This window comes from Monodon monoceros, unplaced genomic scaffold, assembly GCF_005190385.1.
Source record: "Monodon monoceros isolate NGI ecotype Baffin Bay Population unplaced genomic scaffold, NGI_Narwhal_1 Super_Scaffold_16, whole genome shotgun sequence".
NCBI lineage: Eukaryota > Metazoa > Chordata > Mammalia > Artiodactyla > Monodontidae > Monodon > Monodon monoceros.
Genome location: NW_021703772.1, coordinates 97,474,980 through 97,485,656, shown reverse-complemented (window position 1 = coordinate 97,485,656; position 10,677 = coordinate 97,474,980). Strand labels below are relative to the sequence as shown.

General features: G+C 45.9%; 1 long non-coding RNA gene across 1 annotated transcript in view; it reads right to left on the bottom strand.

Moving 5' to 3' along the window:
• LOC114896992 overlaps window positions 1–10,100 on the bottom strand; it is a 94,692-nt gene extending 84,592 nt beyond the window's left edge. The window contains exons 1-2 of the long non-coding RNA XR_003793977.1: window positions 10,064–10,100; window positions 4,102–4,237 (exon numbers count right to left, since the gene is read on the bottom strand). This is a non-coding gene — a long non-coding RNA (uncharacterized LOC114896992). The remainder of the gene's footprint in view (window positions 1–4,101; window positions 4,238–10,063) is intronic.
• Window positions 10,101–10,677: the final 577 nt, after the last annotated feature.

Below are 10,677 nucleotides of genomic sequence, written 5' to 3'. Positions count from 1 at the left end.
AGCACCACTCCCCACCCCCAAAGCACCATTCCCCACCCCCAGAGCACCATTCCCCTTTTATTACAGAAACTGAAGAATGTGATGGCCTGCCAGACAGCACAGTAATTTATGAAAAATATATTTTTAAAAGGAGAGTGTATTAAAGCTTGAAAAGAACTCTGAGCCTGTTGCTATTTTAATTTTAAATAGTCTATGCAAATAATTAAATGTCAGGTCATACTGACCCCATCAGATTTAGGAGAGTATATGGTATACAACCCCAGAGTCCTAGGAAATACTAAATCAGATTTACCAGGGCACTGCTTCATATCTTGTTTTTCACATGAAACAACAGTATGGATTGGGTTAAAAAGGAGCCAACTTCCAAAAACCTCTACCTGCTATAAATGTTTCCATATTTACCACCTTTCTTTAAAAAGAGATTAAAAGAAACAGAGATGAATTCCAAATATATTTAAGCACTAACTCTCTCTTTGGTCTTTTATTTTTCTCAAATCTCTCCTTCCTCACACTAGCCAATTTCAGATACTGACTTCCAGGAGGGGATGGATGAGAAAAGCCAGTACTCAGTGATAAGGTAATGAATGCCGCTCACCCTACTTTAGGACAGTTTAATTTGGATATTTACCTGAACTTTGCTCATGGCTTTACACACCTGGGTCTCAATCAGTCACACCAATGTGCACTGTGTACTGTGTACTATGTAGTGTGTCTCTGGTGCAGCTATTCTAGATCAGCAGGAAAGTTGGAAATCCCTTCAAAATGTCATTGAAGGGCTTCCCTGGTGGCACAGTGGTTAAGAATCTGCCTGCCAATGCAGGGGACATGGCTTCGAGCACTGGTCCGGGAAGATCCCACATGCCACGGAGCAACAGAGCCCGTGCGCCACAACTACTGAGGCTGCGCTCTAGAGCCCACGAGCCACAACTACTGAACCCGGATGCCACAACTACTGAAGCCTGCCTGCCTAGAGCCCATGCTCCACGACAAGAGAAGCCACTGCAATGAGAAGCCCGTGCACCGCAACGAAGAGTAGCCCCCGCTCGCGGCAACTAGAGAAAGCCCGCGTGCAGCAACGAAGACCCAACACAGCCATGAATAAATTTAAAAAAAAAAAACCTCTCTAAAAAAAATGACATTGAAAAAACACAACGGTCAGTGAATATTTATTGTGTGAGGAATTGTGCTACGTCATAGATGCTCCATGATGAATATGACACTATTATACTTTTGAGAAAAGGGGATAAGAGCAGAAAATGTGCCTTCTTTTAAATTCTTAATTAGTGATTAAGATAAATTCCTATTTCCAGAGTACCTAATAACTGGTCATCAGGAGATGGACTAGAATCAAGCTGAATGTCAGAAGGAAACCAGTTTTTTTTTTTTTTAATTTATTTATATATTTATTTTTGGCTGTGCTGAGTCTTCATTTCTATGCGAGGGCTTTCTCTAGTTGCAGCAAGCGGCGGCCCGGGCCTCTAACTATCGCGGCCTCTCTTGTTGCAGAGCACAGGCTCCAGACATGCAGGCACAGTAGCTGTGGCTCACGGGCCTAGTTGCTCCGTGCACGTGGGATCTTCCCAGACCAGGGCTCGAACCTGTGTCCCCTGCATTGGCAGGCAGATTCTCAACCACTGTGCCACCAGGGAAGCCCAGGAAACCAGTTTTGCATCCAGAATTGGTTGGCTATTAACAATCAATCCTGTGATGACAAAAGCTGACCACTGACATCCACTGCCCGTGGCAGACATCACTAATCAATTACGGCACTTGGCCATCCCTTCCACAGATATTTACTGGGTGTTTCCTACATGTCAGCACTCTAACTGGCACAGGAGACACTGCAGTGAACAAGGTAAACATAGTCCCTGCCCTACTGGAGCTTATATTCTACTGGGAGAAGAAGGCAATACACAAGAAAGGGTATTTCAGATAATGAGAGGTGAGAGGAAGACAATTAAGCAAGGAAAGGAGATGGAGTGGCTGAGAAGAGGGAGGAGGAAAGGTACTTTAGCTAGGGTGGTCAAGTCCTCTTGGTAGAGGTCACATTTGGGGAGAAACTTGACCAGTGACAGAGGGCCAGCCTGACTGACTCCTCAACACAGGTCTCCTGGCAGCCATTACCAGTCAACTACCAATTGGCTGTGCTAGGGATGAACCCTATACAAGGCACGCTGTGGAATGTAGAAAAGTCCAAGGTAAAAACCATTCAGTGGAGCTGGGGGAACACATTTAATTACATCCAACAGCACAAGATTCTGAAATACAGAGTGGAAGGAAGACTTGGAAAACTTGGATTCTCGTCTTCCTTTCAACCTTTTCGATTCTCAGTTTCTTCATGAGTAAAATAAGAGGGCTGAACCCGATGGTCTATAAAATTCCTTTTAGACCCTATGGTCAATAATTATAACTAAAAAACAAAGTAGGGTTTTAGACAATTAAAGAGATTAGCTAGATTAAGGAGAAAAGTCTTTTGTAAATGGGATCATTTGAACAGTCAGAGGGAAAAAAAAAAAAATGTAGCCACAGCTTCTTGGAGTCTTCTTGGTAATCTCAGAAAGAGCCACAATCAGCCCCTGGTTTTGCAAACAGCTTCAACTGCCACAAGGCAAAGCAGTGCCCACCTTAATCTCTAGATGAAAACTAATTGGTGTGGTCTTCTCAGCCATGCACATATTCAAAATCACCATCATCCCAGTCATCTGGTCATCTCGAACACAAAGGGCTACACAAAGGCAAATCACCTTGTTGTGGAATACAGAGGAAAGAGTTACTAGAGATTCATCTAGAAGGATCCACCTTTTACTGCTGCCTGCCCACAGAAGAGCCAGAGCTTTCAGAAGTGACACACAAGAGAATTACAGGTTTGCATGGTAATGATGGGTCTGGATCAAGACTCGTATATTTGTTTCTAAAATTCCTGATCTTCCTTCACAATAGCATTAAAAATAGATCCCAAGTGCATGACAATGTCTCCCTTTTTACAGGCAGGAGTTCAAGTTTGGGTCATCAGCCATGACACAAATATTTGTATGTTACAGTGATACTGTGTTTTTAGATGATAAATGATTGAAATTCACTTTGCGGGTACAAAGCGCTTCATAAATAATCTCCAGAGACACTTCAACTTAGAGTGCCTGACTCCACTTGGACTTCCTGTCCAAGTCACACAGGATCCCTCTCTATTTGTACACAGTTTGTGTCCCCAGCTGCTGATGGATGCTGACTTGGATATGGCCACCCTGGCAGACCGAGACATCCAGAACAAGCCAGGGATGGTCTTTTGAGTGACTTACGATCCACAAACAGCCCCACCAATTCACTGTTCCTCTACTTTTCCATGCTCTGGAGCAAAGATGAAACTGTCTCTGTGGCCCATCCTGGACCACAGGGATGGATGGTTTCATGGGAGGGTGTTCTCTCCAGAGAAGAGCTCACGCTACCACTCCAGCACTTTGGACCCATGAGCTGTTCATCAGCCAAGTGATAGCTCCCACACACCCCAGCCAGGAGCTAAACACAATGACCACGGGCTCGTGTTCCCTGGGAACATACAAGAAAGGGCAGTGCAGATACCATCTCCTCCATTGTCCCCCCTAAAGCAACAGTTCTGAAGACACTCACTCAACCCAGCTTTGGTCTACACTCCAGAGAGCCTTTAGGGCCAGATTGCAGTGTTCCCAGCCAGAGATTCATGGTTAGTAATAAAGCACAGCAGTGATATTATCTTCTTACTGGTCCTCAATCTTCTCATTTGTAAAATGAAGGTTTGCATCTGTCTTTTAAGGCTTTCACATTGTGGAAAATAATTGGTGGATAAGCCTAAGTTTAAATCCCATCTCCGGCACTTACTGCTTGTGTGACCTGGTTTTGATTTACTTGTCTGTGTAATAAAATAATATTTGCTTCATAAGCTAATGGTAAGAAACAAATTAATTAAGCATATGAGTGCACTTGTTAAACCACAGTGAGCTGTTTCACACGATATATACAGTGAGGGTCCTCTTCCATCACCATCCAGCACAGTTCCCTCCCCATGGAGATGCTCACTCAACACTGGACGGATTAATTGTTGGATTTAAGCTGACAACAAACTTGTACCTGCGGTGTAGCCCAAACTCTGCTCGAAAGAAGAGTTTATCTGGAGCATCTCTGTTGAAGATGAAGACCCCAGGCTAACCACACCTCCTCACTGGTGAAATCTGGTTATAGCATCCAGGCATGCAGTATGAAGGATCTGGGTAAAGAGAAAAGGAAATCAGGCACCGAGGAGTGAGTGTTAAGTGTACATTATCTGTTTCACTATCTTAGTGGCTTTAAGACAATTGCCATATTATATCTTGTGATTTTATGGGTCAGGAATTCAGGCCAAGTTTAGCTGGTGGATGTTTCAATTCCACGTGGCATCAACTGAGATCAGGCTGTGATACTTAGACGGTGTGATATTTAGGCTGAACTGGAGGATCCAAGACAGCTTCACTCATAGTTGGGGGGCCTTGGTGTGAATGGCTGAAAGGCTGGGCTCAGCTGGACTGTCAACTGGAGCAGCTACACGTAACTATGCCAACGTGGTGGCCTCAAGGTAGTCAGACTTCTTACAAAGTAAGCTGGGGCTTTGAGGTAGTGTTCCAAGAGACCAAGGTGGGAACTTCAAGGCTTCTTCTAACCAAGCCCTGAAGTTATACAGTGTCACTTAGGCCACATTCTATTGGTCTAGTGGTTCTGTTGGACCACTAAGGATGCTCTACATTCAAGGGGATGAATAGCAAAGAATCTGCAGCCATCTTTAATCTACTCAATACCTGAACCTCAGTTCTGCTTTCTAGAATGAGCTGTGGGTACCACCCTTTCCATCCTCTCATCCTTCCCAATGTCCTGCCAACGTTTTCCTCACGTAATAAGGAAGCCAAGACTGAGATATCACCAGGGCAACAGAAGAACCTCAACAGGTAACCCCCAAGTGGAGTTGCCAGATAAAATACAGGATGTACAGTTAAATTTGAATTTCAAATAATTAAAATAATAACTTTTAGTATGCATTTTTGGAGACATACTAAACAAAAAAAGATTGATCATTTGAAATTCAAATTTAGCTGGGTATTTTTCTTTGTTAATTCAGGTAACCCTACCCCCAAGTGACCTACATGGGCCGTGTAGAATTAGGAAGAAAAAAACTTAATTTAAGCCATAGAGACTTGGGGATTTTTTGTTATAGCCAAATGGCCTAAATTGACTTAATTTCTCATTTTTGATGACAAAATATTTTGATTAGGCTAAGTGCAGTTCTAATATTTGAAAGGAAGCCGGCAGCTCCTCTGCATAACAAAAGAGAAAATTGAAAGCTCTGGGATGTCATTTGAGAAGCAGAGATGGAGAGAAAACTGATAAAACACAGCCTCAGCCATCAAGAAATCTCCTGTCTACTTGAAAAATAAAATAAGAGAAAATGATGGTAGTGAGTAGTCCTGAGGGCACAGGAGTCACTGTGGGTTTGGAGGAGGCATGGAAGGACTTCGTGGGAAAGGTAGGCTTGCCTGACCTGGGGATGGCCTGATAAGTAGGATTTAGACACCAAGGAGGTGGGAGCAGGAATGTCCTGTGGGAAACAGCACGGCCACTTTTGTCTGTGCTGTTTCTTTCCAGCTTCTTCAGCACCTGTGGGCCTAGGCTTCCGGGCAGAGATGGAGATAAAGCACCAGGTGGCCAATGGGCCCTAGTTCACAGGACTGCTCGGATGCTGACAGATCGATTGCATGCCACCACAGAGGTGTCTGTGACTACCCTGGGCCTCTGGACCCAGAGATGAAGTAAAACCACCTTGCTGGGGAGTTGATGTTTCAACACACAAATCCAAACATTTTCGCTAACTTTTGTCTGAAACGTCAGTGTCATAGGAAATCTCCTTGATAGTAGGGGCCTGGCTCTCTTCATCTTCATGTGGCCCTATCCTACATAGCCCCACCCTTAGTGCATGGTGGGTGAAATAAGTATAAGAACACAATCAACAGGACACGGCCCTAAATATATTGTGAGAGCCCTTTAGCTGCTACAGCTACTCCTTTTGGCCACCAGGTGGAGGCATGGTGTCTTGAACTACAAACTGGTTGGGTTTCAGAACCGGGGTGGATGTGATTCTCAAAAAACAGTTGGTGCCAGGATGCCAGCCTCTGCCAACAGTTTCCTGGGCCCACAGCAAAGGGAGACAGAGAGAGGTAATCATTTTTTTCCCTATAAAACTATTCATCCAATTTAAAGGAATACGCTTTGTTCTGAGATTGTCTTTCCCAGTACATGTTTTATCATTAAAATCTTTCTTTTATGAAATGATGGCAACTATATGTGGCAGAGGGCTATTTTTTATTGTTAACATTCCTATTTAATCCAATAAATAATGGCAACTTTCTGGTGTTCACAAATGATTTTAGAAAATTACTTTTTGGGTTTCTGAAATCAAAAGTCAGAGATCCATTCGCGTAGAATCAGACAGGGCCCAGGACAACAAAGGAGGTAGAAATAAAGCTCACCTTTGGGTCCCCAGCCTTCTTTCCCACCACCCATTGCTGCTTCCTTCCTGCCCAGCAGGCCCTGGTCAGCGGGTCAGCTCAGGGCCCTCCTCTCTCTCCCTGCCCAACCTCCACCTCCTAGTTGAAACCCATTCTCAGGAAAGAATCTGCCACCAGCAGCTCAGTGAACATTTAAATCACTCCTTTTCTCGCCCAGAAGAACTGGCCTTCTGATCTGATTCCGGAACACAGATGAGTGCAGCCAGTTCAAGGATTTCAGGCATCAGCAGAGGAAGCTGTGAGATGAAAGCCAGTCAGTGAGGTGCTGAAAAAGGGGCTTGACAACCCCAATCTGCTTTATCAGGGAGGCCAGAAGGGCTACCCCCAGAGCAAGTGGACCAGGTTCTCAGACAGAAGGTCCCAAATGCTCATTCTTCCCTCACCTTTCTGGAAAGTCACAGGTCAAACACGTAAGTGCCTACGATATTCTGTTCCTGATAACAGAGAGCCTTCCGTCCACAGGATCAGCGCAGCCAGGGCCAGAGGTGACTTCCCAAATCATAAAGGACTGCTTCGGTCTCACGCCAAGAGGTACTGGCCACAGTGCACGTGGAATACGGTACTGCACTACTTTTAGCAATGATTGCATCCAACAAATCCGTAGGTCTGCACTGAGACCTGCCATGGGCACCATAGGCACACAAAGGAATATGAAATGCAGGGAGGCTGCCTGCAAAGATGCTCCAAAACGATTGCCAGAATTGAAAAGAGATGACAGCTGGTTTGGGAGACTTGGAAAAGCTTCATGATCTGGGCCTGGAATAAAGGGTAGGGTTTTGACAGGAAACAAGAAAGGAAGGACCTATTCAACAAATATACAGCCTGATCCGAGGGCTCGAGCAGAAAGTACAGGGTTGTGTGTAGGGCACAGGGCCCGGTTCAGTTTGGTCAAAATATCAGGCAAGTAGCAGGAAAACAGGGGAATGATAAGGAAAGGCAGGAAGGCTCGGCAGGCAGGCAGAGGTGGGCCTGAGCCCCAGGGCCACAACAGACCCCTCGGCAGTCTCAGTTGATGCTGTAAGCTCAGCTCCTTGACTATCAAATGTGGATAATGGGCCTTACTTTTCAGAGATTTAAATAAGAGAATGGGTGTGCAATCAGTATTACATTTTAGTTTACAAACCCAAGCAGTAAAAAAAAAAAAAAAAAAGTTTTAAAGTAAGTTTTACTTTTTTCTTATTCAATTTCTGTTCCAAGCCTCATTCTCCGTGATGTGGGAAACATCATGTCCTATAGTTCAGGACTCTGGCTGCAAACGTTCTGGGCCAAGTCGGGCCCACCCAGGCCTCAGTGCTGGCATGTACAGGGGCCTCTCTCACTCCACCTGCCCCTCACGTGTGACCCACGCTGACTGCTCGTCCACCATCCTCACTCCTGGCAGGATGAGTTTGCTGGGGCTGCCGAAACAGAGAACCCCAACCTGGGTGGCTTTAAATAACGGAAATTTATCCTCTCCCGATTCTGGAAGCTGGAAATCTGAAATCGAGGTGTCCGCAGAGCCATGCTCCTTCCAAAGGCTCTAGGAAGGAATCCTTCCCTGCTTCTTCCTCGCTTCTGGTGGTCGCTGGCAATTCTTGGTGTTCCCTGGCTTGTGGCTGCATCCCTCCATGTCTGCCTCCATCTTTGTGTGGCTGTCTTCTCTCTGCGTGTGCAGCTCTTGTCCAAATGTTCCTCTACTTCTAAGGACAGTAAACTATTGGATTAGGGCCCACCCTAATCCAGTATGACCTCGTCCTAACTTGAGGATATCAGCAAGACCCCACTGCCAAATCAGGTCACATTCTGAGGTTCCAGGTGGATGTGAATTTGGAAGAGACACTATGCAATTCAGTGCACTCTCTGAGAGGTGCCCTCCAGCCCACGGATTTCCCCTGCTGGTTCTATGCCTCTCGAAGGCACCTGGGTCTTTCTGGCCCTCTGCTATGGGGCGAGGGGACAGCCCTCTCTGCTCTGAGACCCTCCCACCCCCCAGGGGCTCAGGTCCTCACCCCGAGGTCCCATAAGCCCAGCCCTTCTCTGGGAACATGGCTGAAGGTGGATGAGAGCAACGCGGCCTCCCTGGGCTCAGACCCACCAGCACCCCATCTCTTTTCACCCCCAACAGTGCCTTCTCTCTCCCCAACCTGAGATCATTGTGTCTATTTACTACCTATGCTCCCAAGTCTATCGGGGAAGGCCTACACTTTTTTTTTTTTTTTTAACATTTAAGGATGCTTTCATATTTTGTAGTGACATCAATTTTTCAATAGAAAATATTTGGCCAAGTGTGACATAGACAACATACATTTGAGCTTGGGTGAGTTTCTAGAGGTGATTTAAATGGTATGTGATAAAGTTATTTTTACCCTAGCTCCTCGGTTCTTTTTTTTTTTTTTTTTTAGGCCTAAACTTCTGAAACTCAAAAGCCAAGAAAAGAACTCTTTTCTGCAGAGCTCTGGACTTCCTGACATGCATCTCACTGGCTAAACGGGGCAAAGGGGGTCTGCTAAGAAAACACCAGCAGTAAAGTGACTCATAATTTGAAAATACTATCCCACTGCCCCACTCAGCCGCCCAGCTCACTGAACGTGTGTGAAGGTCTAGTGTTGTCCCCGGGGTGTACATTTCTGTCACCCAGGATGACTGGCCATCTGGGTTTGCTTTGCTCTCAGTGCTAAAAGCAGGAAAGTACCAGGCAAACCAGAACACGATCGTCACCCTGCAGTAAACGTCATGACCTTCCCCAGTCCAGGGATGCTAAACAACCCTGCGGGTGGGGATTACAGCTCAGGTCTTAGAATCCAAAGTGTTGAACAAACAAGAAGTCTCTCCAACAAAGGCTTTTTTTTTTTTTTTTAAACTAAAAACCAGGGCTACTGGTTATAATGTCAGAGAAACGCCAGCAGCGAGGTGTTTAGCAACTGGTGGGATACCACAGAGGCATCACCGAGGGAGGACTCGGATAGCCAGGTCCTCTTGGGGGAGCTCACCCCGCAGCCCTCCCCTCACACGTGGCCTTCTCTATGACTCTGGTCCACACTCGGCAAGGCGCTGCCCCACCACAAAAAGGACACTCGACTTCTGTTCCATATTCTCGGAAATAAAAATATTGTAGGCTAGCCTACCCCACTCCCCCGGGGATTCATTCTTTCCGGCTTTCTGCGTTTTGACTGCAGCCGGGCAGGCGTCTGATTTCTGCAGCTCGTCTGCGGGGCGGAAAAGCAACGTGAAGTTCCACAGCCTGAAACCGAATTTCTGGTAGGAAGGTACCATCTGGTGGATATTGCGGAAACTGCTCACGTCCTGTGCTTGAAAAGGAGCACCTGAGAGCAGCTCGCCCGACAGATTGCACATGGAAATAGTACTCCGAGACTGAGCGAGAGCTCAACATCCAGATACAGGCTCTTTCCCTTAAATATTGGACTCCACATACAGCTATTCTCAGAACCAGTCAGAAGCATCCAACAGAGTCTGTTTCCTGGCCTCCTTTGTCCCGTTTACAAGGACAGCCGTCCCCTTACCTGCGGTTTGGCTCTCTGCGGTTTCGGTTACCCACGGTCAACCACGGTCTGAAAATATTAATTAGCGAATTCCAGAAAAAAGCAGAGCCCGCCATTCTGAGCAGCATGATGAAATCTCGCGCGGTTTTAAATCCCGCCCGGATGTGAATCAGCGCTTTGTTGGGCGCAGCCGCCTATTGGTCACTTAGGAGCCGACCGGTGTCTGATCAACAGCTGGGATGCCTCTGGGCTTGTGTTCGTCACCCTTATTTTACTGAATAATGACCCCAATGCACAAGAGCGCTGGTGCTGGCAATTCGGATGCCAACCAAAGAAAGTGCTCCCTTTAAGTGAAAAGGGAAAAGCTCTGGATGTAATGATAAGAGAGAAAAAAAAAAAAAAATCATATGCTGGGGTTGCTAAGATCTACAGTAAGAACAAATCTATCCGTGACATTGTGAAGAAGGAAAAAGGAGTCCCTGCTAATTTTGCTGGCGCACCTCAAACTGCAGAAGTTACTTACGACCACAGCACGTGGTAAGTGCTTAGTTAAGACAGAAAAGGCATTCAATTTGTACAATAAGATACCTTGAGAGAGACCCATTCACATGACTTCTATTACAGTATATTGTTAT